Raw genomic sequence first — 25,295 nt, 5'->3', positions numbered from 1 at the left:
TCTTTTATCACTGTCACAGTCTTACTTAACAAGCTGTGACTCTGTGGTTCATCACAAAGAAAACTGTCATCCCTAGATACGTGCCTTGAATGTCCTTTCATCTTCCATGCAGGTAGGATCTGCCGTGTGACATCAAGCAGAACAGTAACTCCAGATGGACTCTGGTAGCGCAGCAGTATATTAACAAAGGGGTTCACTGGCACAAATCCAGGTTTTGCACCTTAGATTAGATTACAGGGATAAGGAAAACATATGCAAGCTTTTAAATGAAGCAAGACCTGGTAATATGTCATAAGTATAATTAGAAAAGGAAATGTTAGTAATCCATCGTGTTTAAGTGATAATTTATTTATCACGGTGTTATTCCAAGTAACAGATAAATCAATTAGAGTTCCTTTAGAAAGCAAATAAATAGTGTTGGTTCAATGGGGTGATGACAGATGAAGTGTTTTGAGGAACCCATAAGTTCTGTAGATAGATTTCTCCACATAATTATGTTTAGGTTGAAATTTGGAAATCACTGGCCTTCACTAAAGACTGTGATGCTGCTAGCAATTTATCTGGCTCTTAGCAGTTCTGTTCATAAGGTCACTGAACAAAGAAACAGTGTCTGTTGCTAGGATCAGAGGCAGACACCTAAGGAGAAAAGCCTTCAGCATTTCCAGAGAGCACATATATTAAATAGTTATACAGGGTATTTAGAGAGTGCTTTGCACCAGAGCCTGCAGGTCAGAATTTTTCTGGCAGAGGAAAACGGACGTATTCCGCTCACTTCAGCATTTTGTATGGCCATGGGACATATTATACTGCCTGTTGTGATTCTGCAGATCAGATTAAACTACTTTGTCGACATTAAAGTATGAATATTTCATGTGAGCTTTTACAGGGCCGACTTTAAACTAAGACGCTGAAGTACTTCTCCATATTCCTCTTTCCTGGGATTTTGTATTTTAAAACCAGTCCTCCCTTGCACAAAGTTGTTCTTCCGTGTTACTGCATTTTAATTGTGTAAGTGGGAAAGCCAGGTATAGTAACTCTTATGAGGAACAGGCTTCCAATCCCAGTGCAGCAAAAGGAAGAAGGAAGAGATGTGTGTCAGTCAACAAAAGTGTCTTCTGAGGGTGTAAAATTACAGGGAGTGGAAACAGAGTAGTTTCTCCATTGATGGAAAATTGCAGCATTCACATGTAATAGTGCTGTGAGGATTTGAGGGATGCCAAGGAAACTTGTGTGGATGTGTTACCAGTAAAATGCCTGTCTGCCTAGTGCTTAGAAATAGAAAACAGGGTGTTGAGTACAGAGAAATTGATGTTGAAGAATTTCTGACCTCTTTATTTTGAAAAAGTGTCATCTCACTCTGCTTGACTCTGGGTGTTCTCACCCCTATCAGTGCTCAAAGACTTGAAACAAATTATAACTCCCTGGAAATGAGGTTGTGGATAGTCTCTACTTGGATAGTGTTTCTCCATTGATTCTGGGTGCAAGCTTTCTGCCAGTGGTAACTTTTAGCTGTACTGAAACTTGGTACCACTTAGGCACAAGTATGGGTCATGCAGATCATTTGGACTTCTTATCTGGGAGGAAGAGAAATCAAACCACTGGTTTTGTTTCACTTTCAAATCTATGCTTAGGTGTGTATTAATCTTTCCTGCTGCTGCTATTTTGCCAGAAGGATTACCAGTTCCAAGGGTCCCATTAAAATTGCTTTGTGCTTAAGTTAAACCCCACTGTAAATTCTGGGCTTCTCTGCCTCTCCCTATCCCAAAAGCCCGTGTTATGTGTGTGCAGTGACAGACTCTGAGACTGAGCCCAAAATCATCTCTAGGAAAAACACTTATATCCTGAGATTAGGTAGCATGAAGAATAAGTTTTTTCAACTGCCTCATGGTAAGATTAATTTATCATGGCAGATTCATCCTCTTGGACCTTTCTACTTACTAAGGGTTCTAGCCCTTGGACTTACTCTTATCAAAAATAGATTTGGTTTTCATTCTGAATGTAATATGTCTCCCATGGACATTACAGTTACGAAAGTATATAGTGGCGCCAGTCCCATTGCAATGGGGACTACAGGCTGAAATCTCTTGTGTCTTCCCAATAAAAGGCTCAGTTAATGCCCACTGAAGATTTTGTTTTCATCTTTTATGGTCTGACCACTGTGGAAGTTGAACATTTTATGTTGTGAGTGAGTTGTGTAGCCAAAACTTTCTGATATGAAAATCTGCTACTATGTGCTGGTTATATATGCCTGGGATAGAGTTAATTTTCTTCACAGTATGTAGCATGGGGCTATGTTTTGGATGTTTTTGGAAACAGTATTGGTAATTCTGGACTATTTTCATTATTGCTGAGTCTTTTCTGCTCCTCACACAGTCAAGGCCTTTTCTGCTCCTCACACATCCCACCAGTGAAGAGAATGGGAGTGCACAAGGAGTTAGAAGGGGACACAGCTGGGAGAGCTGCCCCTAGCTGGCAACAGGGATATCCCCACACCATATGGTGTCATACTCAGCATACAAACCTGGGGGAAGAAGGAGGAAGGGGGGATGTTTGGAGTGACAGTGTTTGTCTTCCCAAGTCGCCGTTACGTGTGGTGGAGCCCTGGCTGTCCTGCAGATGGCTGAACAGCTGCCTGCCCATGGGAACTGGTGGATGAGTGCCTTGTTTGGCTTTGCTTGTGTGAGTGGCTTTTCCTTTACCTACTGAACTGCCTTTTCCTCAACTCACAAGTTTTCTCATTTTTACCCTTCTGATTGACTCCCATCCTGGTGTGGTGGAAATGAGTGAGTTCCTGTGTGGGGCTTAATTACCAGCTGGAGTTAAACCATGACAGACCTCATGAGGTTGGGCCACTAGCGAATTTTGCAACACAGAAGTTAGATCATGGAATCATGGAGTCATTAAGGTTGGAAAACAACTTTAAGATCATTAAGTCTAACCGTCAAAGTTAGATACTCCCCTTTCCACTGCAAAGACGTGGGATCCACAGAATCCAGCATAGCAAGGAGGAGACCATTTGATGTAGTTCATGGAAAGGAGAGGTAAGACTTAACTCTTTCCCAGAAGATTAATGGGATTACTGATGCACTCTTATCCCCAGGTTTTCTCCTGGAAGGAGACATTCAGTCCTTTTCCTAATCAGGAGCAAAGCTTTTCAAATCCAGCATAGCAAAGAGGAGACCATTTGATGTAGTTCATGGAAAGGAGAGGTAAGACTTTTTCCCAGAAGATTAATGGGATTACTGATGCACTCTTATCCCCAGGTTTTCTCCTGGAAGGAGACATTCAGTCCTTTTCCTAATCAGGAGCAAAGCTTTTCAAAACTGCAGCCCATTTCTGTAATAACTCAGTGAGATTCTAATCATTGGGGCACTTGCCATGCCTGCTAGTTGTTGTTTCCTTTTTCCACCTCAGAGTAGATTGCATTCTGTGTGCACAAGTATACAATGGACAAAATGTTAGTGCTGTTGCAATAAATCTTGTGTGTGTGCATTCGCACTCATTTAATTTATCTGATTCAATATTGCGCACACTTTGTATCATTCACTGGGTATTTTTGGAGTAAAAAATGGTGTGCAATATATCAGTTATCATTTTTCTCCCCTCCTTTTCATGTGTTGCAGTAAGTCAGTGTACATAATGGCTTTGGACTATGATAATTCAGGCAGAAGAATGTTCGTTTCAATCTATCATAAGTTATGACTCTTAAATGATGAAAATATGTCTTCATATTATAAGAATACTTCCTGAAAGTGTTGGTCTGTAATGTCATTTGCCATACCTTTCTTTGCTTTTGATTTGATCTAAATGTCTGCTTTATCCTGTGAGTATGAACTAAAATTATAAACTGCTTTGTCTCTAGAAAACAAACCTTTATACCTTTATATGCAAATTTTTCATCTCAACACATTATGTAATAGCTCAAATGAGAGCACAAAACAACACAAAAACAGCTGGTGGGAAACTTTATTCAACATTAGGCACTTTCAAGCCTGAACCACTGTTCAGTGTAATGTGCATGGCTTAATGCATCATATGTCTTTACTAATTTAAGCTGATTGTGCAAAAAGGTCTTTGTAGGGATACCAGTGGACAGCTTCTGTTATGGAGTCATGCTGAAGCTAAAGGTTTGCCTACATTTTCTGCATAATGTAGCCAAGGTTATTTTTACTTTCCATTTTGTTTTTAAAAAGTGATGCTAAAAACATAGAGGTGGAAAAATGGAGAACTGGTTTATATTCACAAAATGTCTGTGCAAGTAAAAGCATAGGAGGAGAGTATTATTCTCTTGGTTAGCATTCTGAATATAGACACTAGCATCAGTTTTTGAGTTTTTGGACTTTTAGAGTTTGAACGAACAAGCATCAAGAAATTTGGAGTTGCAATTAGATTTTTTTTCTGTAGTGTGCCCTTTTTGAGACCATTTATGTCTCTGCTAATGCTGCTTTTACGATTATTTTGCAATTTAAATGTTACTGAATAGAGAGTTGCTAAAAATTTTGGCAAAGCTACCTTGAAATATTGTTTCAATGACCAAGAAAACACCTTGATATTTGTTCTTAATAACATTAATTTCATGTTGCATTTAATAGAATTCCAGGACAACTAGAACTAAGCATGAATACAACAATGTGTAAACTATGATTTAGAAAGGAAAAAATGTATTTTATTAAAAAGGTGAAGCCTTGAATGGAATTATATGTAACAAATGTAATTAAAAGTACTGGTTAGGTATATAAAATGATATGTATTTATTTGAGATGAGAAAGGTCATTTCGGGAAAATAAAGTCATCTGAGTCACTTACTTTCTCCAAAAGCCTGCAGGATAACTATTGATGTATTTTAAATTACATCAGTAACCATGCCTTCCATGAGAAATTCTGTCTCCATTTAATTATTACAGCATCCTCCACACTTTGTTCTGGCCATAGATCCAACTGGGTCCCAGCAACAGGTCCTGAACAAGGGACATGGGACAGATCTGCAGAAGTGTTGCAGTTATAATCATTCGCTCTCCTGGTTGCTACAAGTTTTTGTTGGGCAGGTGTCTTGCAGAAATGTACCCCATGCTACACTGGATGTGTTTTGGGGGTTTGCACTGCTTTTCAGCTGAATTTCTAGCTACTCTTCGTATGCTGGAAAGGCCTGAGAGTGCACTAGGCACCTCTGCTCTGCACTTGATGTGTTTTCTCAGATTGTAATGTCCCTGAGAGACCATCTTTTCCTGTGTTTATTCATTCCCTAGGGTAATAAAAACCCCATGACTCAGCTGGGGTTTGTAGACACAAGTACACAAGTAAATAAAACCTGTCATATACAAATGCTGAACACAAAATAACGATGTTCTCAGAATACTGATCCATTTAGTTGAGTGAATATTAATGATTAAAATTCATTTATAATTTATCTGTTTACTGCCATTTTGGTTTTATATAACTATTATATAAATATCTATTAAAACATCATTCTTTTTAAACAGAAGACAGTTTGGGGTCAGTACAAACAAAATAAAACTGTGCTGCACATTTCTTAAAACAACAGGTAAAGGTAAGCAGTAAAGTTCTTGCTTCCAAAAATAACTTTTTGTTACAGCACAGTTACAACAGAAATTCATTTCAAGTAAAGGTAAGGAGTAAAATTCTGTCTTCCAAAAATAACTTTTTGTTACAGCTCAATAGTGAAAAACCAATTCAAAGTGCTGATGGACCAGTCCTCTTCTGGTTGCTCTACTCTTTAGCAGGCTGCCCATTATCTGAATAATAGATAAGACTGCTGCTTCCAGACTGGGAGCAGCTCCTGCAGAGCAATCTCAGCCCTGTTTCCCTACTCATCCCAGCACAGGGGGATCTACCAGCAGTGGGGCGAGTCACAAAGCCCACTTGGGAGAGCCAGGGTTACTCGCCAGACTCCAAGCTCTGGGAAGCCCACGCTGCCTGGCCTGCCCATCTCTGCACCCACTGCCCGCTTTTCCTGCATCCAAGTCATCCTCCTCTACTCATCCCTGATCATGAAGAACTAAGGAACTTATTTGGTATTGATTGGACTGATTTATTTGGTTTCCAGAAAGTTATTCCATAGCACTTGTGAAAGCTTGGCAAAACTTATGGCTTTTATAAATTATGTGGAGATTAACCTGCTTTGTGCATAATGAGAACAAAGTAATTGCTGAGGCATGACTTTGGTGTGTTTTGTTTTCCATTTTTATTTAAACACTCAGAGATATTGGTTTATTTACTTGTTTACTTTCTATGACCATAAGGAATTTATTCTACCAAAGAAAATAACTTCCTTCAACCTCCAAACCTGTATCTTATTAGTAAAACCATATAAATAATTTTAGCATTTCCCCTTCCTGTACATGAAACTCGTTATTGTAAAGCCTGCATGAGCTATACCTTTCCCCCTGTTCTTCACATGATTTTCAAACAAGCTGAGCTGCCCTGGAAAATAGGTCAAGGCCGTGCTCAGTGCTGTGCCTCTGCTCAGGTGTTAGTCTTTGCAGGGTGCTGATCTGCAGAGCCAGCCTGGTTTAAGCAGGAGGTGAAGGATGTGGGCCATATTAGCTGTAACCCCAGTGCCAAAATATTTGTGTGTGTGTCTTGGGCAGAAGCAAGGCAACCTCCAGGGAAAGCATGGGCAAAGATTTCTGTTTTGTCGTGTAAGTAATCAGTAAATGGGCCAGCCCTCCTGCATAGCTAGACCTCTTGTAGATGAGGATCTACATCTGTAGATCTTCTCCTGTGAGTCTTCAATGTACAAATTAAGTTTTTGGCAAATAATTTCTTAATGAAGTTTCTATTGAATATTTTGAGAAGTTAAAAATTCTTTTCCCATTTTTCCTTCCTGTTCCTTATTTAAGCTCCTGAACATAGATTTGTATAAAATTTTGTACCTTGCTTGGACTGAAATGCTTTAATACTTCTACAAGTGGCAAAACTGTATTGTTTTTCCTTTCAAGGCATTCTAATATACTCATGGTTTCTGTAAAAGAAAGTGATGAAATCTCTTGAAATAAAAAAAAATAAATGTTTCATTTTCAAAACAGTGAAGCCATCTCTCTCCTTTTGGAGAGATAGAATTTTTATTTTTCCTTTTATGGTTGCAATTTTGTTGTTCTGCTCTAAGGAAAGTCTGAAGTGGTGCTGGAGAGCAGCTGCTGTATGGCCAAGAGCAGCCTGGGGCTGAGGGCTCCCTTTTCAGGCAGTTCATGGGAAAGATGAAGCCAGAGTCCCAGGTGTGGTGGAGAGGAATCCACCTGGAGCCATGGCAAGACTTGCTTAGATCCCAACAGTCACTGGAGCTGGATGAAACATGGTTGAGGGGTGAGGAGTGTCAGACAGGTGTTTGTTGTTATTTTGTCATTGCTCAATAGTTCCTTTTTCTAATGATGAAGTCATCATTAGAGCTCCTGCACTGAAGAACCTGATTCCTTGGTTTCTTTAATTGATTTTAAGCCTCTTGGTCTTATTGGGGAGCTCCTTATAAAGTAGATCAAGACAGATACTTTGCAACCACTGATAAACTTGTGATCCTCTCATCTGTCTGTAAAAACTGTATAGGAGTAAATTTGTTTTTTTACATATTTGTAGCTGTAAATAAGTATTATATCTTTTGTTTTAAAAAGTGGGAACATTTCAAAATCATGTCTTACTGGGGATATTTTACAGGTGAAAAAATCTGATGAATACAACAGAGTACTGCCTGACAGACCTGCATGAGGTAAGAGTCAAGGATTATATCTATGCTTGAGACAAACTATCTTGATTTCTGTCTCACATCATGATGACTTTGTGGCTTGAGCAAAAGAAAAACAGTGTGTGTGTCTTGTTACTGCAATCAACTTAATAATAAATACTCTATATGATCTGTAGAAAGTTCTTCCAGGTTTTTTGCAATTTCTGCAACTGTAGAGAGTGCATAAGGAATACTTCAAATGCTGAGTGCAAATTAGTCGATGCTATTTTAACTTCAGATTGTTGTTTTAGCAGAGTTCTGTGGGTTTATAGAATAAGAAGAAAATTGGCTCAGGGAAGTAAAAAATAGGAAAGAAAGTAAGGGAAAAACAAAAATCACAGATGGATGATACTATAAATGAATGAAACTGTAAGTAATGAAGAACACAATTGCCAGCTATTTACAGACTTACTTAAAATCAATAGAAGACAATGACACTTCAGTACAGACAAATATAGACCAAGGATGGTTTTACAGAGATAGGCACTTGGCAGTGATTGAAATGGGGAGAGGAAGAAATAAAAGGTGTAAGTGTGCTAGAACAGATACAGGACTGGAGTAGGTGAGCAAGGTACAGCTTTTCCTGGTTATTTGGCTTCCTCACAGTAAACAAACTTCAAAAACAACATGTTCAGACTCAGCTACCTGCTACAAACCACCAAGCATCTATTAAAGGAAGGAAGAATTAAAAAAAACACTGTGTGGAAAAGCAGCAGCTGAACTTATTTAAATTAGGACCCTTATTTCTGCTTGGATTTTCTGATGGAGGCAGTTTGCCCTGCAGTGTGAACTGTTGTTTACACTTGTCTAAATCTGGTCTAATCTCAGCCTTAGACTGTGGGTCTCTGAATTTAGTGGAGGAAAATAGAGGCTGAAAGTCTGGTTTACTGACCTTGTTATGGATTTTGGCAATAGGAATTATCCTGATGGTGCAGGCTTTCAGAGACACATTGCAGAGACAACAAAGTGTCACATATAATACTGCTCCTACCTGACAGCCCAAAGGCTCCGGCTTTCCTTATAAACTCATGGCATGCTGGGGTAACAGGAGTTTCACTGTCTTTTCAGTTTTGTATTTTTCTGTGTTCCTGCTTTAAAAACATGACAAAAATCTTAATTTGTCCCTCTCTTTACTCTGGTACCCAGCAATAAGGGCTGATAAATGATGCCAATTTCATGGAATAGTGTTTTATACTCACTCTATACAAGTGAGAAAGATCACACAAGATCATGGTTACTGGAGGGAAGGTCAATATCTGAAAGGATTATTAAAGGAAAAATTGAAAGAGCAACAAGTAATGCATTTAGGAGACAGAAACAATAAATTATGAGTACACACTCTGTCTAGAACAACTTTCTGCTGTTGCAGCAGCTGAGCTCAGCAGGATGAAAGCTGCTTTCTGTCTCCAAGTCCAAACTCACAGAGCAGGGAGACTGCTTTCCCCTTCCTCCCCCTCAACACCCTGCAGTAGGACACAGATAGTCCCTGCATTTTTCTGGGCCTCATTTTTAGGAGACAACCAAGTGATTAATTTAAAAAATATATTTTACAGTGTGTTGACAATTATGGATGGGAATACCTATGGTCATCTTGTTTCTATTTCATCTGACATCATGATTTAGTGGGGTTTTGGCAATGAACAGTCTTTTGTTTTGTCCTGTTATCTCTACTTCATAGTCAGGTCCAGCTATTTCATGACTGGAGAGACTGGGTTTGGAGAAAAGGAGCCCATGAGCTGTGCAGAGCTCTGTTTGCTTGAATTCTCATTCTTGAAGGAAAGGGTGATCAGCCATTCACTGGAGATTTCTTTATTATTATTATTAATATTATTACTCTCAGAAGCCTTCAAGCATTAAGAATATGTTGCTGCCAATAAACTAAGATAATTTTTGAAAACTCTGACTTCCCAGTAGATTCAGGGTATTCATTAGCATTAACTGTACAGCACTGTGGAGCCTAACTCCTAAAGCATTGCTGAGTGTCTTCTAAACTGCCACTGAAATTCCATCCTGCAAAAGTATGGAACAATTTCTAACATTGCCTGGTGGATTTGAAAGGCAAACCTATACAGGAAATATTTGTTTAAAATTATCACAAGTATATGTCAGACTTCGTTCTTGTAAGAGATCAGCAAATCTGTCCACATGGGTCAGTTGTATCTTTATAATACCAAGATCAAAGGACGGAGCATTTTAAGTCCCCATGGTATAAACTTGAGTATATGTGGATACTAAAATATATCAAGGGCATCTGACAATTGAGTATCTCTGCAGAAAAACCCACGTTTGTACAGATAAAAATATCTCTCCAGGAGAGCACCTGGAAAAGAACTCAGGGATCAGTTAGATCACATATACTCCCTTGAGAAGTCTAAACAACTGTAGAAGGAATTTGGATTCAGTGATCCGTCCTTGAGGTTTCTCTGGTGATTTCTCCCAAAGCACTGGTGTTGTGTGGCCCCTATGCCAGAAATAATGTATCAGGATGTAAGAGAGCTTGTCTCATGATGGTCATCAGGACAAACTCTTTTAGAGAAGAGGGGGACAAAACCTATTGTAACTGGCAGCCCAAGAAAGCAGCGAGGGATGACTTACAAGAGGCAAGCAAAAGAGTGCCACAAGACCCAGAGGCTGTCCAATTCAGCATCTGGGTCTAGTACCTAAAAACAAATCACAGGCTTGGTTGAGGGTAATCAACAAATAGAAAAAAGAAAACTTGTTTCAGCTGACTGAAATTTCTGCCGGTCTTCAGTGTCCATTAGCAGTATAAATAGTGCACAGACTCAGAGGAGCCATCACAAATATATATTCTCTCCCACGGGGAGGTTTAATAAGTATTGGTAGCTCCTAAAAATGGCTATAATGTTTATTGATTTAAGACTTTGAGATTCTACTGAGGAATAATCTGAGGGTTTCATAATGTAAACTATATGTTTGGCTATATATAACTTTAAAACACAAAGTTACTGCTGTAAATCTAGATGCATTATTTGTGTGTATATCTTTGAGGTAGATTTTAATGCCAGTAGTTGGGATTGTGTAGGTTTTGTGTATTCTTCTGTGGGATAAAACTGGTGTTCACTCTTAAGTTTATTTTCTTTCAAGTTTGTGTATAACCCACCACCCGCATTTAAAAAAAATGGATGAGTCCCAGGTTTGAAATTTAAGGCTATCTTTGTACCGTGATCTTCAACCACACAAAGTGGTAGTACTGGTTTTTGTGGGGCTTTTTTGTGTTTTTTTTTGATTTTGAGAGTAAGCATAGAAATGCGATTTTTTTCTGATCTATTTTCTTCTCTCAGGGGAATATGTTCCCTGTGGAAAACCAGGGGAAACTCCCAAATTCTGTAGCCAAACTGGCATTTGGATAGTATGCAATGAGTAGCACAGCTCACAGTGGAACAGAAAGAAATGGTCAGCAGTGATGACCTGAATAAAGTACTTTGTACTGTAAAAACTGTTGTAAAACCATTCACTCAGAGACTGTATCATAAAGAGAAGCACAAGAATTAAGGTTATGTTGGTAATTTCAGGTTTACCAATCTCTCCTTTGGGGCACTGTGGCTCAATATACCTCAGCCTTAATATTCTTTGTTCTGTGTTTGAATAAATGAATGTGTAGCTATAAATTCACCTATATTTTATATGGAAATCTACGGTGAGGTTAATATAGTGTATAATTATTATTACAATGAAATTGTTGGGAGTTTTTTTAGTATGTAAAAGGCTGTCACTTGAAAAATGAACTAGTTACTGTTCCCGTAGCTGCCAGGGAAAATTCAGTTCCAGTGTGAACAAATGAGCTGTACTACTGTGTCACTAGATATGGCCACACATGCAGGGTAGCTGATGAGAGGACTGGTGGAGAGCTCAGCTCTCTACTCTCATGTCTTAGCAAATCTGCACAAGATAATCTTAGCCCTTTCCTGGTGTTCATATGACATGCTTTTATCTTCAGCTACACCCAGCAGCCCTCGCTAAAATCCATTATAGCACTGCAGATCTGTCTGAGCACAGACCGTATGGGCTGAAAGACCTATTAGTCACCTAAGGTTGCATTCTCTTTGTTACCCCACGAAAATGAAATAGATGGGAAACATATGGAGCCTCAAAATAGGAATAATATCAGGGTTTTTAGAATAAAATAATGGTAATTCTAAAATAAGGAAAAATATGTGTTGCAATAAGTTGCACAAAATACCCTAACTTACCATAATGGGAGAAATTCCTCAGAGCTGCATCTGTGTGTTTGTGGCAGTTCTTATCCAGGGGGTGGAATGATCTGTCTTCACCAGAACTTTAAAAACTTCTCTCAAATGCTTCTGTGCTTTTCTGTCTCACCAGTGTTGTGAGGTGGCAAACACCAAGGCAGTGCTGTTCATAGCTGCTCGATTGCAAACCTCCTACAAACTTGTAGCAGTGTACTAAGTCTCTAGAGCTTCAGGGTTTTTTCTTTCTTTTCCTCATAAGAGTTTAAATGAGTTACAGAGTCCTGGTGCACACATGGCCCTTTGCTGTAGCTCGGAGCAGGGATGTGGCTGTCTCTCCCAACTCACAGAAAAGTCCAAATTGCAGCTCAGGCTGACTGCAAAGGGAGGGCATAGAGGAGACCATTACAGTTAATAACACAAAGGCTATTTTTCCCCCCTCTCATAAATATATCAGCTAAATGCTGTGACTGGGTGAGAGTGATGCTAGAGTGGATTCAATTTGAATTACAAATGCTTTTACTGCTTCTAGACCTACTTGGATCTGCTTCATTTTCTCACTTGTGTGACTTGCAAAAATGTTTGCTCAGCTGCATTATATATCTCTTCTCAGGACATACATCCTTTCAGAGAATCCTGGCCCTAATCCTAATTACAGACATTCAAGTGCTTGCCATTATACTGGAGCTAGTTAGTGTTTAGGCAGAATTAAATTATGTTTTCTTTCTGAGTTGACAAACCCTTTAAGCACTTTGTCTTTTAAAATGCTTAAACATGGTAAACTTGTTGAATATTAACACTGCAATGATTGCAAAGATCACACAATATCTCGACAAATGGAACAGTAAGTAGCAGAAATACTGTTGAATCGTAATAATCAGTAGCTAATGGAAGTGTGTGTCTGATGATAGAACAATTGAATAATTGCACCTCTTAGCTTTACCAAGGAGTTGCCATCTGGGGTAGGAGTAGTGATGTGCTGGAAGATGGTCTTCACATGAAGAAACAACCTGCTTTTCATCAATAGCCTGACTGCACTGCTAATTAGAGAAGAGTGAAGAAGGCATAACTCAAGGAGGAATTTCCAAATCTAGATTAGGTTTAAGAGATCCATTAAAATAATTTCAGGGTCAGGGTTTGAAATCATATTTGTTAAAGATGAAAACATAAGTACTTTTTAATGACTTCATAGTCTGAAAAGGACATAGGCCCTTAAAACAAGATACAAATGGAGTTTAGGTGCCTAATTAAAAATTATGAGAACTCTTGACTCATGTTGTCTTCCACATGCTGGAATCTCTCTAAATTCATGATTTTCAGATCCCCATCCCACCCTCACATAACTCAAAATTCTAGAAATGCTGCCTGGAAAGAGACTGGGTGCCTCTCTGCTAGACGAATGCTAATATTCCCAAAACACTGCTAGTAAAGAGGATGCCTGCAGACAACTGGACCTATTGATCACAAAATTCAGCCCTGTCTCAACTCTATTCCTTTTTGCCTCAAAAGGGAGGAGAGGAAAAAATAACTCACCTAAAACCCCAAACCCAGCCAACCAAGCAAAAAAAGCACCGTGAGAGAAATAACGGAAGGATTTGCTTACTAAATGGTCATATATGCCTAGTTCTGCAAGTCTCCTCCTGAGTGAAGATATTTTGGTGGATTGTCTTCCTGGCTGGTTGTCAATCTAATTGAGTTGTCGTTCCACCGGAAGCTTTCTCCAAGCAGAAAATAGAGGACTTGGTCAGTTTATTTGGTACCTCCAGAAATTTGGAGTGCCAGTGCAAATGGCTGCTTCCACACGTGAGTGGTTTGTGCTGGCTGGTGTGGATTCACTGTCCTTGTGTAATACAGTGTACTGAGTTACCCTTCTAATGCAGGTGGCTGTCTCAGAAATCTTGAACAGAAATACATTGCTCTCTCCATGAACTCTAGAAGGCAAGAAGTTGAAAGCAAAGATTTCAATACTTGATGAGCATACCTCTCTCACTAATTTTTTTTGGTTGGTTGGTTGACTTTTTGTTTGTTTTTTTCTAAGCTTTATTATATGGCAGACCCTTCAAGATTTTAGGGAAAATAATGAAGAACTAGCCATCTTTCCAACTGAAGTCCTCAAACACATCATCCTTAAAATCTCAAAGATTCAGACAAGAATATTCATTTAAGGCCTGAAAGACATTGGATTTTTCAGAGTGGAGATTTGTGGTCCAGACAAGATGATAGTCTTCTCATGTATGTGTCTTATCTTTTTACAGTTCTTTAGGGAAAGAAAAAAACTAAATAGCACTTTACCTCTCCAAAACTGGACTGGCAGTTATCTGATAACTTCCTTCTGACAAAGTTTCACTGGTTTTATAATTTAACTTTGTGTCAGTCACTCTCACAGAGTTAACTTGAAATAGTTCCTTTTATTTTTCTTCTGACTTTAGGAACCAGTCTGTATCTTAAAAAAATAAGGGTTGGTATCCTTTATGAATCTTTAATTTGTCTATGAACTATAAATTCTTTGCTTATTTCAGCACCTCTCCATTGTTTGATTCTAAAACCCCATAGGTTATGAGATTCTTTGGAAATTAACTCCATGTATTTGCTTTATTTATTGATAAATAATGTAATGTTCCAAATGTGATAGATACCAATTTTCTGCAACATTAATTAACAGCGGTGCTGATGTTCAACATAAGAAAACTAAACCTTAGTGCTCTATTCTGTTATTTAATGTAAATGCTATTGCTATTTTATGCAAGTGTACTTTTCCTAAATGGAAGTAGTGGTCAAACCTCATAAGCTCCAGAAAAAGTTTAATGATTCTCACCCTTATCCTCCTGCACCTGGAACAGAAAGTCAAAGGAAAAAGTCAAGGATAAAATACCAAATGTGGAATGTGACCTCAGCTAAGAAATGAGAAGCAAAATTCTGCCAAAACTAAGGGTTTTCTTTTTATTCAGTTTTGGTTATACAGAAACTAGTAGAATATAAATCCCTGTCCATGTATACTCATTTGCAGAATTGATGCAGTATGGGTGATCTGTACAGAGCCTCTAAGAGTAACCTCTGATTTGTTTAAACATGTCAGTCTTGTTCATTTACTTTGACACGGCAGTCTGAGAGTTTAATGTATGATGGGCTATGGATAACAGTAATACTCCTAAGGAAAAAAAAGTGTGTGTTTTCATTTTTTGTATCAGAGTAGATAGAGAATGGAAAATAATAAAATACAAATTTAGAATTTCTCTTCTCTTTTGCTATGTCTCACTCAGTAATGGAACAGCTTTGAAAGTGGAGATGCTTTTAACCCATTGTCAAAGCCAATAGTGACTTCATCAGTGGTATTTACTCATCTGCTCTATAGCTAGGGTCTATATAGCCTGGGACATGAATTGATCTCTTTCTGTCTCAATGTTCTTGACCAAGCCTCAGTAGAGGTTGCACAGGAAAGTAATCTCAGTTATTTTCCATCTTTGTGTTCTGAAAGTGAGTGGCATTGATTTAATGGGTTGGGAAGGGTTCTTGAATCAGCAACATGGATGGAAAGTTTTGCGAGATTGATTTGGTATATTTTTTTGTTTCTGATGCTTCCAGTGAGGTTTCAAGGATGTTGGGGAGGAAAATACCTTTCTATCAGAAAGATGAATATTATGGGGTTTGTTTTACTCCCTTTTTAAGAGAGAAAAAAACTATTCTTAAGTGTGTGCACTTAACAACATACAGACATGTGCACTCACATAAGTTTTAATCAAAGAACAATCCTAAGAATGCAAAACTGATCTCTGGAAGCATCCTGTACTGTTTTGATCTGGCCTCTAATTTTATGGGTGTCTGACACCAGCCAGGCCACAGGCAGGATGGTGCCTGTGAAGGCAGCTGCTAAATGGTATTCTGTTTCCTCCCACACTGTCCACTCTGTGCCGGCATTCTTTGTGAACTCAAACCCTGCTGTGGTGACTGGGTTATTCAATACATTTTAAATACTAGGTCCAAATCCCAGCTGATTCCTCAGTTAAATTTAAATTCGCCTAGGGAACCTCCTGCAGCCTCTGGAACTCTGGTCCTTTCTCTGGTACCATTTTTTTTGCCCCAATAACTTTCAGTTCTTTTGCACACGAGTGTCTTATCTGATATATCTCTTCTCATGCCTCCTGCTTTTTGCATTCTTGGTCTTTTCCTCCTTTTTTCCCAAGGGCTACCCTCAGTCTGTGTGCAGCACATCAATCTCAATTTTCCTTTTAATGGATTCCAATCCCATTTCTCTGTAGTCTCATCTTCTTTCCCCTTTCTCTTGTCTTTTCTGTATCTGATTATAGCAATGGCTCACTGAGATCCATGGAGACACAGGGCATGTGCTCTTAAATTTCTACATCTGGCCTTAGTGTTGCAGGAGACATCTTCTGTGGACAACTTCTACCAAAACTGAAGAAATCTCTACTGAATAGGAGCAGAATTTATGAAGCTTTTTCTTATGAAATTTCAAGTCACTCTTCAAAATCTTGGAGGCACCAGAACATTTCTTAGACAAGTACATCAAGCTGGGGGCTGGTGAGTTAGTTTTTTAAACATGGACAGAAGAGTTTACCTTGCTTTTTGAGGCAGGGAAATTATTTTGATATTTCTGCAGAGTACTTAGGATGGAAAATTCCAGTTCATTCTACAGAAAAGCTTCCAAAGTTATAAGCAACTAAAACAAAGACAGGATCTTAAAATAGGAACGGTTAAGCAATCTTGCTAATAGCTGGTATTACCACCCCCACCTATATAAAATATAAGTATTGCTGTTCTAATAGCCTAAATGCACTAAATACCACTAATATAATCTTGGTAATTGCTACCAGAAAGATGTGGCTGCTGTTTTCTTGACTTTATTGATCTGCCAAAATTATAAAGTGGCAGTACTTTATGTAAGCTTTATTTAAAAGCATAAAAGGAGAGTGATGACAGAATAGTTTTATATACTAATGTGGTAAATATAGCTAGAACTCTGTTCAACATGCCAAGGACGGAACAAGCCCCTGAAAATGCTATTTATTTGCTAGAATTAAAGAATTAAAGTGTGGGGATTTAGATGGGATTTTGTTCTGGTTTTAGATGGTGTCCCTTAAAGAAGAAATCTATATTTTAGATATAATAAAGTAGCAATAAAATAGTTTCCTGACTGATCCATAGTGAATTTTGAACATATTCAGATTAGCCTGTGGCACAGGAAAAGCAGGCCGAGAAATAAGGCTTCCTTTTATTTTCTTGAGGGACACAAGCAGGCACATTAACATCTTCTCATTTTAATAACTTGCTATCCTTAGTAATTTCCTTTTTCTAACTTTTGGTTAGCAACAAGACTCAGACCCCAGTGTTAAAACACACAGACGTAAGGCCACAAGAGAAACATATTTGTGAGTGCTAGATCAACCAGTTCTGTTGATCTTCTTGTATTGATGAATTTCTTTGCAATAAAATTAATAACCTTGAGAAAGGTGTATTTCCATACTGCCTCTCCAAGTTCATCTTTATATCAAAATTCCCCTCCCACATTTTGCACAGAAGATTTTTAGCTGCTGCTATTACACAAACGTTGAAAAAAAATTCGGTCACTGTTCAGCTGGAGTTCAACATTTTATGCTGTTTATTTGTTGCTTTTTTTCTGTAGAGGGTGTTGTTCACAGCATAGCTCTTGTTTCATAGTAGTTGTAGTTTTGTTTTCCTTTGTATTTTGAATGATGTGTATTCTCTAAGCTTTTAAAAAACATCTACTGAATAGATAAAGCTAAGACTTGATCCTGTGAGATATCGCAGGTAATTTTAAACACAATGGTCTCTTCCTTGCTATCTAAATAACAGTTTAGACTATGTAAAAAGAGAATTTGAGTGATGAGGAATCTTGATATAGGGCAAATAATGCATGGAAATATTGGGAAGCCCACTAAAAATGTCAATATGGTAAGCAGCACCTTATGCCATCAGTACTTAGGTGTATGCTTATGTTTGTTTTCATTCTTCTGCAGTGAAAAATGGGGTTCAGGGACTTGTAAGTTATTGGAGAACTAAAGAAAGATAAGTATGTTGAAGAGTGTAGTGGACACCTAATTTAATTAGGTGTGGAGGACAGTGAAGCTCCATTTACACTTGCATCAGTTATTGACAGTGGTGGTTGGGCTACCAGGTGCAGAGCTGAGCTGTGTCCTCTCCCATTCACAGCAGAAACACACCATGATGTTTTTCAGATATTGCCCATGAGAGTTAGACTCCTAGCACATGCATAACGAGCCTATAATGAGAGTGTTAATGACAGTGATTCAAAGCACTGCTGCCTTTTCCCCCATTCCAGTTATCTGTGCAGCTCCTGTTCACTCCAGTAAACCTTCCTTAGTGTTCTGGCTAGCACAAAATTAATGAAGAATTTGAGTTTCAGAACAAAATCTACACAATTACTTGCAATTTATTTATGGGATTTTTGTGTGAAATCAGCTCCTGTTAGTGTCCTAATCAGTTGATTTGTGGATCACCTGCTCAAAATAGCACATGCGGATTCAACAAGAACAGATTTTTCAGGCAGTTAAAGAGTTGTGGGATAAGAGGAAAGGTCCTTTTGTGGATTCATTCCCAGTTAAAAGCTAGAAAATAGAGGGTGGGAATAAATGGTTAGTTTTTTCTAAAAGAAATATTAGATATGTGATCCCGTTGAAAATTTTGTTGCATATTCAGTGTTTTCACACATTCCATTTATAATATGAAAAGAATAAACAGAAGCCTAATAGGAAAGTCTAACTGTAAGGTATTGCAGAAAATTCTCATAATTGATGTTGAGCTGATGGGGGGAGATCAGTTTTGATAAATGCAAAGTGAGACACTTGGAAAATAACATTTATGAATGCATAGGGGCTCTAACCTGACATTGCAGAAGAGATTTCAATGAATATTAGATCATTGTTCACAGCAGGAAAAAAAAACCAAACCAAATTGAATGCTAAGAATTATTAGAAAGGAGACTGATAACAAAATATAAAAGGATTATTATGCAACAAAATAAATATGTGGTGCTCCCACATATTTATAACTACAAACAATTCTGATTTCCTTATATGAAAAGGCTAAAACAGAGCTGAATTAAAAAAAAAAAAAAAAAAGACAGTGTAGATAAAAGATGTGGAATGAAGCCTCTGTAAGGACAGGCTAAATAAGTATATCACCTTTGAAAAGAGATGATTGAAGGAGAACTGTGGTGTATAAAATTTTGAGTGTCCTAGTGAATATGGGGGTGTGGGGATAAGGCAGGAAATGTTCACTTTTTTTTGACAGAAATAGAATAAAAATATCCAGCAGCAACTTTAAAACTAAGTACTTGTTGGGCAACATAGAATTAAAATGGAATATCCTTTTACAGGAAGCAGTGATAGACAAGAGTGTTAATGGGCTGAGAAAGAATTTGGACAAATTCATAAAGGATACGTCTATTAGTGGCTGCTGAAAGTATGGTTTAGATGTGATCCTTGCATTCAATGTACTGAAGCACTAATTGATTATTTTTACACTTCTTGAGCATCTGCTCCTAGCCAGTAGGAGCAATTAAATTCTCAGCTAGATGGACTTTAAGTCTGACACAGATTGATCATGGTCATGAAGCTTATGGTTTTTCTCTGGGGATGGTAAATCTTGAGGGACAGAGTTCTTTGATGAAGACAGTTTGTAAAGACTTTGTGCATCACTTTATTTTCACTGTCCTTTGATAATTGGAGAGATAAAACATTATGCAAATCATTAGTTAATAAATAATTACTGACTATAACGAGAGAGTGAGAACTGAACCTATTTTGATGTTTCTGCTGCAGCTGAATGCAGATCTGTTTAATCAGTTTTTTATTCTAACAAGTGCAGATACACACTGCCCTGCACTTCGAAAATTTGTTCTTAAAAGTACTGTGTCTTCATGGGAAGTATTCACTTTTTTACGTGCAATTGCTGTCTTTATTTGACAGTCAAGAATCCTCAGGAAGCTGTTTTGCAGTAGCACTCTACCAGCTCTGTAGTCTCATTTCTATCTGCAGTGAGGAGAAATAGATGTTTGCTTTTCTTATGTTCATGTGCTATAATGATAAACTGAGTATTTTCCCCGAAGACCACCTACTGTGTGACATGTATTTGAAACTGCACCTAGCCATTGACCAGGTGCTGGAAGGACTTCAGCCGTTCTCAATTTTGAGACAAGGGAGCAGAAACGTTTGTACTAAGGAGTCCTTTGTGCTTTTCACGAAAAATATTTTCAGGCTTTATATTTCTATAATCTGGGATGTCTGGAACATCTTTCAGCATATACAGAGACGGTATTACTGTAAGTGTTACTGGTATGTTGGGCTTTTTGGCCCTCCTAGCACCATTCTCCAGTTGGAATTAATTTATTTAATGTATGATCTTACTCTCTTTGCTTGTACTTTTTACTCAGATGGAGAAAGTAATCTCTACCTAATTAGATACTGAATTAGATACTGAATTAGATACTGAATTAGATACTGAATTTGAACCTAGTATTTAAGTAAATACCTTTAAAAGCCACCAGTGTGAGCATTTCTATAACTGTTAGGTAACATCTGTGGAAAAACTTTTTAGACTTGTAGGAAGAGATGAAAGGAAGTATTTAAACACCCAAGTTAGAGTGCAGCAGACTTCACACAGTATGTGGGGAGAAGCAGGATATGACAGTACAGTCTGGCCCAGGCAGAACTGCCTTCCTAAACTTGGTTTAGGGGAGAGCACTGCCCTGTGTCTGAGCTATTGCCATATTGCTGCTGCCAGGTTATGTTATCTCAAGCACAGACCACAACAACTGCCTTGCAGCCAGCACAGCAGTTAGCAAGGACAGGAGATTTAAGATAACTTTCTGTCTGTGTGAAGTTATAGCACATACCTAGAAATGGAGCCTGCAAATCCTCAGTGTGGAAGACAGCAAGTAGTTCTAGCCAGTATAAAGATTTGAGCATCCTGGGAATCCTGTCCTGCTTTCCTGCTGAGGGTTATCTTGCTCAGGGTCAGTGTGAAGGATCTTACAAGTATGAACTTTATCTACATTTCTGGAAAGAGCCCTTTGCAACTTCTCACCTGGAGTAAAGGGTGGAAGTAGGGGCAGCTGCAGCTTCTGTCAGTTGCTAAAGATGCCGAACTGGGATGAACAACCCTAGTGCATGCAGGAGTATGTGGCCAAACTGAGCATGGCATTAAGGCTCATGAGCAGTGCTCATGATGCCAAAAGCTTAGTCAAGCTTAACCAAGTCTAAAAATCTTAACTGGAAAGCATAAAGGCAGCAAGACTGATGCATCTGAATGTCATATGCAGTGGCCATGGGAACCCACCTTGGGTTTGCAGATAAATGTGCACTATGCAGTGGTTCATAAGGTATGAACTGAAGTTCTCATGGATTCAGGAAATTCACTGTTGAATCTTTCTAGAACACTGTTCAGACGAAGAAGTGCCAATAACCTCAAGTATGAAATTAAAAGACCTTAATTTCTAGGCATTTAAAAAATGAATTCTTTATCAAGAAAGCTTAAAATGTGGTTAATTTAGTAGAAGACAACCCCTTGGGATATTCATATTAAATGCATTAACTCCCTTAATGAAGATCTCTGTCTAAACTATTGAATATAACAACACTTGCATCTGGGAAGCACAGGACTCTGGTTCATATTGAAAAAATATCCCTCATATTTACACAACCCTTTTAATTGCAAGATCTTAATGTGCTTTCGCAAACTGCACCTATGCTCTAGGAGGCTACAGAAAACTCCAGAGAATAATGAAACAGCTGCTTTGTGTAATCCCTATGGACTAGAGATTACTTCATTTTAGTTCAGGTTTTTACAGCTATTTGCCTATGACTTGATCATTGAGACCATGGTGCCTCACAGTTAGCATAAGCCACTGCTGTTGCATCTACTGAACTTGCAATTTGAGAGCTCAGGACAAGATTCAGAGACATTCAGGTCTGTGTAACTTGAGGATTGGGCAAGGTTTGAGCTCCTAAATTACGGGGAGCACTGTAACTGAACCCCAAGAACAGCCTTCCACTGACACAAGAAGTTGCATGTGCATGCATACTGACTTAGAAAGGAGAGTGCCTTTTCATCTAGGCCCTTTCACAAATAGGGATCAAACAGATAGTTCTAAGTTCCAGAAGCATCAACCAAATTCCCTGTTTATACCTGTGCCTGTTGGTGGCCTTAGCAATAAGTGTGGGAGAGTGGGAGAGAATTTGCTTCTACCTTTATCATAGCCCAGTGGTCAGAGAACGTGCTGAGAAAACAGAAAGCCTGCTTTAACTTGCCCTGTACTCTGGGCAATAAATATGGAGGAATTTGCATGTGGAAAAACAGTCAAAGTGCAGCAAGGAAGAGAGGGAGCGAGATAAAGTGAACAAACACGTGCCGTTTTACCCTATTACTTAAAGCATTCTTATTTCACAGGCAGAATACTCCCTCTTCCAAAGTCATCTTCTGGTTTTTATCTGATGAAGATTTACTGCGAAATATGTGTAAAATTTAATATTTCCCAAGGATTGTGGTTGTTCCTTGAATAAGATATAAGCACTTATCAATGCAGGGTGCAGCCAGTCCCAATGGCAGAAGAAGGACAACAGAAAACTGCTGCCTTGGAACCAAAATCTCTAGGATTCATTGCAATGGAAACTGCACCTAAAGAAAATCCATGTAATTTATGTATTTCAGGCTCAAAGTTTGTTAATGGAAGACCTCTGAAGAAGGAGGAAAAGTAAATTGTGCTCTGTAAATCACAAGAGATCTGTAGAGTTCTGCAAAAGTTGGTAGCAGAATTTTTTTGTGTCTTTAATCAATGCTGGGCGCACATTTTGAAGTGTTGAAGGATTTGGAATAAACTGCAAAAAATGAGCATGCATTAACTGGGTTTACAGCCTGTACTGTATGTGTCTGCAGATGTGTTTAGAAAGGATTTGGAGCAGAGAGAGAAATACAGCCCAATGCCAACTCCATGCAGGCTGAGAAGGTGTTCCTGTGTATTGTAGCCATTGATTTGCACCAAGTAGTCTGCTAGAACCTCTCCAAATCAGCGAGGTGGTTTCCAAGCTGAGCTGTGGCAGCTCTATTTTGAGTGGTCACATTGCCATGGGAATGTTGCTTTTTCTGACATATCTCATGTAGTTGCATGTTTTTGTTTGTTTTGTCCTGAAAGATGCATGCAATTTTGAACATGAAAATGAGGTACTTCTGTCCCTGTTTACATGGAAATGCACTCAGCTCTAAGGACTCCCTGGGTCAGATTGCCAAGGCTTTTCATTTGATGTTGGGTTGACACATTTTTATGGTTTTTTTTCATCTGTGCAACAAATTCTGAGTGCTGAAGAACACTTCTAATGATCTTTGGGCTCTGCTATACCAACACACAATCATTATCACTGTGATCTGAGTACTATTGGAAAATGGCTTAAAGTGTCTAAACTTGACTTGCAGTTGCTCTTGCTCTGCATAGTCTGAGTCTCCAAACCATTAACTTCTTTAGAATATTTGACTGTCAATTCCTTGATGCTCCAGCATTTTTTGGTTGGTCTGTTGGTTGATTTGAGGACTACTGTTCCCACTTGCAGGTCTACTATTTATTTGCTGATAAATCAAAATAAAATTATAGCACTCATTATAAGACCAAGTGGGAGACATTTGCATTCATTCTTAGGTGGTAGAATCTGCATTCAAGAAAAAATCAACTTCTAGTGAAATCAAAAGCATCATCAGTAAGGGCATAATAAGCACATAACAATGAAAATGTCCAGCTGGTAATTTGCTTCAGTAAATCTATAGAAATAGGGTGGAAAAAGATCTAACTTTAGAGATTGTCTCGGTTTTGAAAGACAGGTGTCTGCTAAGGAAGGCAGAGGCCCCCCTTGAAGTGGCAGATATAACCCCTTTTCCCTCCAAGTTATTATATTTTGAAATCAAGGGCCTTTAGGCAAAGATGTGGGAAATAGGAATAACAGTTCTTTACTCTATATATATATGTATATAACCAGTCAAACAAAACAACAACAACTCTGGCAGTAACAGCAATCACAAACCCAGTCCCAGCTTTCTCGGCTGTCAGGCCCTTTCCCCTCGGGTGCAGTTCCGCTCGCAGCCGGCAGGGGCGCTGGCGGCTCCCGGTGAGCAGGGCAGGTGCGATGGTTCCCCCGCGGCTGCAGGGGGCGCTCCGGAGCGAGCTCGGGAAACCCGCGGCTCTGGTGCCCTGGGATCCCGGGAAGGGATGGAACAAAGGCTTCACAAACCGCTGGGCAGCCGATCCCGGACTCTCAGGAACAGCAGGCTGAAACGGCAGGGACGAACGCAAATCCCGGGTGGCAGGCGAGATGTATCCAGATGGGAAAAAACCACGGAGGCCCAGGCAGGCAGGGCGAGCAGGGCTACAGCGTAGCGAAAGCTCGAAGCAGCAGCGGGGCAGGGCAGCCACAGCCCGGTCTCCAGCAGGGCAGGGAAAGCGGCTTTTGGGGTCCCGGCGTTGTTTCCAGCAGGAAGAAAGAACGGCCAAAAAGAAAGCAGCAGCAGCTCCTTTCTCTGCAGCTTCTCTCTCCGGATGCTCAGAGCGAACTGTCCCCACACCCAGGTGTAGACAAAAGAGTAGCCAGGCCCGCCCCACTCCCCTTTTTGTCTTTCTTAAGTACAGCTATTTGTCCCCTAGCAACATGCATATGGGAGAAAATTCCTTTAACAGGAAAACCTAAGACTAAACTAAAACCCCAACAGAGATGAGAATAGGGAAGTCTTGAATTAGTTTTCTCTCCTCAAGGCAATGTACAGACCTTGAACTGCTGCCTGCAGTAAGTTAAGGCTTCCTTCGATACGCAGACCTGCCTGCTGCCTTTTGTGACAAAATTCTGCCTTCAGTATCTTTCTACTCCTGTCAGATTTGTGTAAAGAATAAATCATTTTCTGTGAAAAGTGTGACTGATTCTGGCCTAAAGTATGATACTCCTGTTTTGCACACAGCAAATAGCATCAATTATGTGCAATATTTACTGATGATTATTATGAATTACTGCAGCTAAGAACCGCAGCTCCCATTACAAATGAAGTTTTGGAAAGAGTGGGCTATCATGCAATGTGTTTCAAATTTATAGCATGGCTGCTCCATTCAATAAGGTACAGATTATGAATTATAAATTAATAATGGGATTATAACATTCAGTTAAAGAGTTCTTTTTCTAATTATCTGCAACTTGTCATCCAGAACGGCTATGATAGCTCATCTGAGCATGACAGCAACATTTCTGCTGCTCAGCACAGAAAAAAGCTGACCCTCCCCCTTCATTTTAATGTGTTAGGACTTAAGTGCTCCTGTCTCTTTTCCACTG

General features: G+C 39.0%; 2 long non-coding RNA genes across 7 annotated transcripts in view; one reads left to right on the top strand and one right to left on the bottom strand.

Annotated features, from left to right (window-relative positions):
* The window catches only part of LOC125328246, a 40,922-nt gene extending 33,200 nt beyond the window's left edge, over positions 1-7,722 (top strand). For 4 of the 5 annotated variants that reach the window (XR_007204623.1, XR_007204620.1, XR_007204622.1 and 1 more), the window contains exon 6: positions 5,838-6,978. This is a non-coding gene — a long non-coding RNA (uncharacterized LOC125328246). Of the gene's footprint in view, positions 1-5,837; positions 6,979-7,668 lie in introns of those variants that run through there. The other variant, XR_007204624.1, reaches the window with a different exon arrangement.
* LOC125328245 overlaps positions 1-25,295 on the bottom strand; it is a 97,176-nt gene that overhangs the window by 24,862 nt on the left and 47,019 nt on the right. The window contains exon 1 of one of the 2 annotated variants that reach the window (XR_007204619.1): positions 11,947-12,369. The exons of the other annotated variant lie outside the window; for it this stretch is intronic. This is a non-coding gene — a long non-coding RNA (uncharacterized LOC125328245). Of the gene's footprint in view, positions 1-11,946; positions 12,370-25,295 lie in introns of those variants that run through there. 2 annotated transcript variants of the gene reach the window in all.

Source organism: Corvus hawaiiensis, chromosome 7, assembly GCF_020740725.1.
Source record: "Corvus hawaiiensis isolate bCorHaw1 chromosome 7, bCorHaw1.pri.cur, whole genome shotgun sequence".
Classification (NCBI taxonomy): Eukaryota; Metazoa; Chordata; class Aves; order Passeriformes; family Corvidae; genus Corvus; species Corvus hawaiiensis.
Note: the sequence above shows the minus strand (reverse complement) of the source record. Positions and strands in the feature narration are given on the sequence as shown.